Here is a 5,378-nt window from a genome sequence, read left to right on the forward strand (position 1 = left end):
TGAACACCCTACTTAAACCTGGCACTGTACTTCCTTTCTCCAGGATTATTGAACTACCATAATTTAGTCAAGCTTCCTTTAACTTTCTGATCTGTAAACTGGATTGCTGCTCCTGTGTTCAGTCCCCTGGCTATTCCTGACTACACTACTTGCCGGTTCTGCCCCTAGTGGTTGCAATACCTTAAACCACTACTCCCAGGTCAGTCCATAATGGAGGGATTCTATCTGCATTGTTGTAATGTGTGTCTGATTAAGGGAGATGTTGAGGGCACAGGTGGAGGCCCTTGAGGAGGAGGAGCAAGAAGCAGTGGAGGAAATGTTAGATACATAGTTTGTCATGCAAGCCTTGGGGATTCAAAGCCTTTTGAAGCAGCCTCTTGACTGCCTGCCCCCGCAGCCACCAGAATCACCCAGTGTCCAGTCAGCGAGATGTAATGCACTTGGCCATGCTTATTGGTCATGCTTACTTGTACAAGGGTCTGTGGTGAAATACACCCTGGCAGACATAGATTTAGTGAAGGAACAGGTGATGTTTTCTGAGACATGCTGGTGTAGCGCAGGCACAACTTTCTTAGAAAAGTAATGGAGACTGGGAAATTGGTACTAGGGGACTGCAAAGGCCATCAGCTATTGGAAATCATCTTTATCTACCAGGCGGAAAGGCATCATTTCCGTGACCAAGAGATGGTAGTGTTCAGCCTTTTAGTTTTGTCATGAATGGGAGGAAATAATCTTTTATGTGACCACAGCTGTGGTACCGTGGGCTGGCTGCAGTGCTGAGAGAGGGTAGAGTATGGTGAACCGGACAAACTACTGGATTGTGAGAGAGGTGCAGGCGGAGGTGTTACGGTGGATTGAGAAGGTTGTGGTGTGCTTGTTCTCTGAGATCGGTCAAAAACAGTAGATATGTCTACTTCTGTTACAGCTGATGGCGGGCTCTCAGTAAGCGTGACTAGAGCAGGTAAATAATCTGAGATTTTGTGGTTGAAGACCTGCATCTCAAAAGTTGCACAGTTACAGAGGAGGAGGATAACCCAGCCGATGCAATTGGTATGGCGGATGATGGTTGTTGTGGCCCGCTGGTCCTGATTTTAGCATAGTGGGATTCCCAGAGTAAAGTATGATGGCGCAAGTGAAGGTTCATACATGTAGTAGTCAAATTATTGCACATTTTACCTCTACTCAGTTTTTTTGCAAAGTTGGCAGATTACCTGAGTTGGCTCATCCTTTGAAATGTCAAAAAAGGCCCAGGCAAGACAACCCTTGCCACCCCTGCAAGCTGCATACCCGCAGACGCTGCTGGTCACAGCCACAGTTGTGGCTGACGATGCATTGCTCATCGTGACAGCAACACTACATATCTGCGACATACAGGGCAACGTAACCTCCTTGTCTTCCTCCTCAGATGACCTACTCAGCTGTGTGCCTGTATGTTCACACTAACTGGGATCTAACACCTCATCATCATCGTCCCCTGTGTTATCACATTCATCACCCTTGGCGTCACCCTCCTCCTCTTCCTGCACTGACAGCACAGTACAGTCTGCATGAGCCTCAGATGCCTAAAGATTCTTCCTTAGGGATCACCACAAATTTTTTGCTTGCAAGGCCACCAAATCCGCTACACAGGATGATAATTTAGAATGAGCAGGTTTAATCCGCTGCCTAGGTGTAAAGATGAAGACAGAGGTGATGCACCTGCTACATCACTGAAAGAGTCCCCTGGACTGAAAAATACTTTATCCTGAGAAATCCCACTTTCCTGAGCATCACTAAAAGGCATAGATGAACCAAGCAAGCTGCTTCTTTTGTCGATACCTTGGGTTTGCTCAGATCTAGCCTTCTCTGCTTCCATGCAGTCACATTTCTGTTCTTTTTTACACTATTAATCAAGCAAACTTAGGTCTGGTTCCGAGTGCTTTCTAAGAGAATCAACGATGCATTCTTCTTCAGGATCGTACATGGAAGGCTGTGGAAAGTACAGAGACTCTGGTAGCATTTGCTTGTTTAGAACAATATCTTTTGAATCTTCTGGCTCAGGGCTAGAAATAGGACTAAACTGGGTAAAAGTTAGTGTAACAATTATAGTGGAACACTCAGGAATCTCTAGGCTTGAGACAAATAAGCAGCAGAACCAAATATAGTGATAAGTCTGTATTATTCAAAACAAACACTGATGCAAAGTGTGACCAAGTTCAAAACACAGCAAATAAGGTGAAATCAGGATAAGTTCCTTGCAGCTCGGCTGCAGGGAAAGTCAATATTCAAACGCACAAACATGGGTGCAGCATGTGCACAACAGTTCAAGTGGATGGCAAACTCGGTCCTTCTTAGGAATAGTTTGTTTGCAGCTTGACTGCAGGCAAAGTCTTATGGGCGTAGCACTTTCTGGGGAAATGCAGATCATAAGACACAGTTCATACCAGGCTGGCAGTATTAGCAAAGAGTCCAGAAGCAGTGCAGAGCTTCGAGTCCAGAAACAGTCAAATAAACCAGCAGTGGAAATCAAACAAGCTTAGCTGTAGCAGGATGAGCTTACATGTCCCAGCAGGTAGGAGAAGAATGCAGAGTAATGCAAGAGAACCTCTGAGAGCTGAGAAGGTTAGCTGAATAGGCGGAGTTGGAGTATCTGGAGATGGGAAGTCTCTTGCAGCACAAGCCAGGGATTCAGGTAGAATACACAAGCACGGAGTATGAAGCAAGCCAGGCTTATAAAGACAGGAAAGTCAGATCGCATGAGCAGATTTGAGGCAGCAGACACCATCTTGGAAAATGGCAATAAAACACCACAGAAACAAGGAATCCAGAGTCCTTAGAGTTAGAAAAAGTTCTGCATTGTGTGATTCTGTTTTTTCTGTGTAGTTCCATGAGTTGTCCCCATTGATGAATACTGGTTCAAATTTTCCATAGCCTGGTCCAACAGCATGCGGATCAGGGCCCACTTCAGGGCCATGAAAACCATTCAGCAGTACAGATGGACCATTGAGATTTTCGTCCTTTTCAGAAGCCTCAAATGACTCCTGTCGGCTGGTGTTTTTCACAATAACGCTAACTGCTGGAACATCAGGGACAGACACAGACTGAGCCAAAGACAGATTCTCATCAAAACACATTCCTGATGGTTTGAGATGGTTTTCTTATTCATCCCTTGTTGTTTGGATAGCTTCTTTGGCATCCAAACTTGAAGTATCAGGGATTTCAAAAGCAGCAAAAAGATCGCCAAAGTCTAGTCTTCATGTCCCTCATGACTGGAAAGGTAACGGTATCTGGTAGTGCTAATGCACAGCTCCACCTAATGTATATACCACACTCAAAACCCTGCCTTGTGTAGTCCGGTCACAGCTACAGCCACCAGGGATCTATCCAAGTCCACAACCACACAATCATATCGGGAATTGGCCAGATCAGTAGGCTGTGACCTGGAGAAACTAACATAGAGGAGAAAAACTGGGCCTGGGGAAGAGGAGGGGACTAACTAGTGAAGTTAGGGGAGATTGGGCCTACTAATGGAGAAGGGAACTTCAGCTGTATCACAGCAGGAGCTGGGAGCTACTAAGCATGAGTGTGCTGCGCAGGGGCAGGGAGCATAGTCAGGAATAGCCAGGGGTCAGTACACAGGAGCAACAATGTAGTTTACAGGATCAGCAGGTTTTTCTCATATTATATAAGGCCAGCACCTGTTATCCCTCATATACAGCATTCTAGAATGCTGTATATAAGTCCCCAATGCACTCTGAATAACACAAAAAAATAGCTTTTATTATGCTCACTAGTGATGAGCGAGTGTACTCGGTGCTCGGGTTTTCCTGAGCACGCATGAGTGGTCTACAAGTATTTGCAACTGCTCGGAGATTTAGTTTTTGTTGACTCAGCTGCATGATTTACAGCTGCTAGCCAGCCTGAATACATGTGGGGGTTGCCTGGTTGCTAGGGAATCCCCACATGTATTCAAGCTGTCTAGTAGCTGTAAATCATGCAGCTGAGGTGACAAAAACTAAATCTCCGCTCACTTACAAATACTCGGAGACCACCCGAGCGTACTCGGTAAAACCCGAGCAACAAGCATACTCACTCATCACTAATGCTCACCAACAGGGCAGTCCAGTCCTATGGACATCATTGGTCTTGATCTGGTGCCTTATTTTTCGACAATCACCTTCCACCTTCTCTCTGCCCTGCTGAGGACAGAGCGAAGCACTGTAATGAATATGCATAGGAAAATGTCAAAGAGTGCCAGTGCATGCGCACTACAGTACTTTGCTCTGCCCTCAACAGAAAAGAGAGATGTATACCAGCACGGGATCGCGATGGAGCACACTGTGTGGATGATGTAGGACACATCATCCACATGAAGCAAGAAGGAGGACTATGATCACAAAAAGAAAGTAGGCACTGGATTAAGACCATTGATGCCCATCAGACTGGACCATGCCATAGGTAAGTATAATAAAAACTTTTTTATGTGTTATGCAGAGCACATTGGGGACATATATACAGCATTCTAGAATGCTGTAAGTCATGGTTTAGAGTTGCTGGCCCTACTTTATATGGGAAAATCTTGGTGTCAGGTTCCCTTTAAATTTTGTCTAAATTCTAACAGCAGTAGGTGGATGTGCAGGTGGACATTGAGTTGGCATAACCAGGGGTGAGGATTACAGTCAGAGTAAAAATGGTGGCAACAATGTTGACAATAGCCGTAATGACTGTGACAACACAACATTTAATCTTAATTATCCAGACATCAATTTTAAGTAAGCCAGGAGGCATAGACTGTTATCCATATGTTGACTTTTGAATTTATTTGTTTGTTCTTTGGTCAAGAAACACAGATTTTTGTTAGTATGAGCCTTTAACATTGACTTTTGAGCTGACATTTGTTGTATCTTATTGTCTGCTATCTTTTGCAAGTCAGGGGATGAGGGTCTTTGAGCAATGGATGTTTGCTAAATATGTTGATTCTCTATTGTGTGGGTTCTTTGTCTTGTTGGCCTGCAAAACAGAAAAGAACAAATTTAGACTGATTAAATACTCAAACAATGAGAGACATACTCTTCCCACCTCCTCCGTGACCTGTGGATGATGACCTGAGCCAGAGAAGTGGGTATAAAAAGGATTTTCTATCCATCTGAACAAACCAGACTATACAAAACAACAGTCAGGAACATTCTGCAGGATGTCAGCTTAGCGGACTATGGCCCCAGCTGGAGAAGCACAGATCTGCTTTATTGACCATTGCTGAACCCTCAGAGACATTTTGAAGAATCTAGGTTGGAATAATCAGATCACATGGCCACATAGCTCACTACTCTCAATCGGTTTCCTAAGCTTGTCAAGACCTCCTATCTGTGGGTGCACACTAAAAACAGAGGGACACTGGT

At 44.7% G+C, this 5,378-nt stretch overlaps 1 pseudogene; it reads right to left on the reverse strand.

Annotated features, from left to right (window-relative positions):
• Positions 1-1,583: 1,583 nt before the first annotated feature.
• On the reverse strand, positions 1,584-3,246 carry LOC143783314 (zinc finger protein 592 pseudogene; annotated as a pseudogene).
• Positions 3,247-5,378: the final 2,132 nt, after the last annotated feature.

This window comes from Ranitomeya variabilis, chromosome 6 (assembly GCF_051348905.1).
Source record: "Ranitomeya variabilis isolate aRanVar5 chromosome 6, aRanVar5.hap1, whole genome shotgun sequence".
Lineage (NCBI taxonomy): Eukaryota > Metazoa > Chordata > Amphibia > Anura > Dendrobatidae > Ranitomeya > Ranitomeya variabilis.